This window comes from Oratosquilla oratoria, chromosome 22 (assembly GCF_046742065.1).
Source record: "Oratosquilla oratoria isolate Oo_2021 chromosome 22, ASM4674206v1, whole genome shotgun sequence".
Lineage (NCBI taxonomy): Eukaryota > Metazoa > Arthropoda > Malacostraca > Stomatopoda > Squillidae > Oratosquilla > Oratosquilla oratoria.
In genome coordinates this window covers 10,387,016-10,388,696 of record NC_134798.1, presented here as the reverse complement: position 1 = coordinate 10,388,696, position 1,681 = coordinate 10,387,016, and positions in this window count along the sequence as shown.

Here is a 1,681-nt window from a genome sequence, read left to right as displayed (position 1 = left end):
TCATCATTGGTGATGTCGTGGACCAGGTTCGAGTCTTGATACTTCCACAAGAACTGACCTGAAATGGCTTTGAAAAATTCTCTTTCAAAAGGTATCTTTCATGTGCCGTCAGGCGATTTTATTCACCAACGCTTCTATCCTAGTGAACAATCTCGTACCGCTGTTCAACCTGTACAACACAGGGGGTGGGGACTGCAAGAATACGATCAAAGTAGAACACAGTGTTCAGCACAGGGAGTGGGATCTCCAAGAGTACGATCAAAGTAGAATAAAATGTTTAGCACAGGGAGTGGGGACTACAAAAATACGATCAAAGTAGAAAAGTGTTCAGCACAGGGAATGGGAGCTACAAGAATACGATCAAAGTAGAAAAGTGTTCAGCACAGGGAATGGGAGCTACAAGAATACGATCAAAGTAGAAGTGTTCAGCACAGGGAGTGGGGACTACAAGAATACGATCAAAGTAGAACACAGTGTTCAGTACAGGGAGTGGGATCTACAAGAGTACGATCAAAGTAGAATAAACTATTCAGCACAGGGAGTGGGGGCTACATGAATACGATCAAAGTAGAACACAGTGTTCAGCACAGGGAATGGGAGCTACAAGAATGCGATCAAAGTAAAACAGAACGTTCAGCACAGGGAGTGGGGACTACAAGAATACGATCAGAGTAGAACACAATGTTCAGCACAGGGAATGGGATCTACAAGAGTACGATCAAAGTAGAATAAACTGTTCAGCACAGGGAGTGGGGACTACAAGAATACGATCAAAATAGAACACAATGTTCAGCAGAAGGAATGGGAGCTACAAGAATACGACCAAAATAGAATAGAACGTCCAGCACAGGGAGTGGGATTTAGAAGAGTACGATCAAAGTAGAACACAGTGTACAGCACAGGGAATGGGGACTACAAGAATATGATCGAAGTAGAACAAGGCGTTCACCACAGGGAATGGGAGCTACAACAGGGAAATGAATGTGATCACAGTAGAACAAGAACAAACAGAACAAAGCCGCACCAACGATGCACTTGTTCACACGTTCGCCAGGAAGCACACTCAGATGCAAAAGTTTGATCAAAACTTGCAAAGTTTACAGGACCCCCTCTGTGAAATGATCCAACAACAGTGGAATATAAAATATTTATTCTGTGTGCACATAACTTTGTAAACTGTGTGTGTGAGTGTGTAACTTTGTATAATGTGTGTGTACGTGTATAAATTTATATACTGTGTGTGTGTGTGTGTGTGTGTGTGTGTGTGTGTGTGTGTGTGTGTGCGCGCGTGGGTGAATGTAGCGTTAGATTATTGGTTTATGTATGTACTTAATCAGCCAATTACATTTTAGATAACCATATCATATATTCCATCTTGGGCATGATTACTATAAAACAGTATTTATTTACAAAATATTTACCTGTTTGCTCATTTACGTGTTTATTTTTACTTATTTGTACTTGTTTATATTCATGTATCTATTGACAATTTATTCATATGTCTATTGATGAAATTATTCATTCACTCATCTATTTATCTATTCATTAGATGCCCTATGACTGTCATCAAATGAATCTCAACGAAAGAAAGCATCTCTGTATTTGAACCGACTTCATTTAAAATCATCCTTCTTTGTAAAAGAGCACTATTGTTTGTTCTTTGTTTTCTGTTTGCATGGCC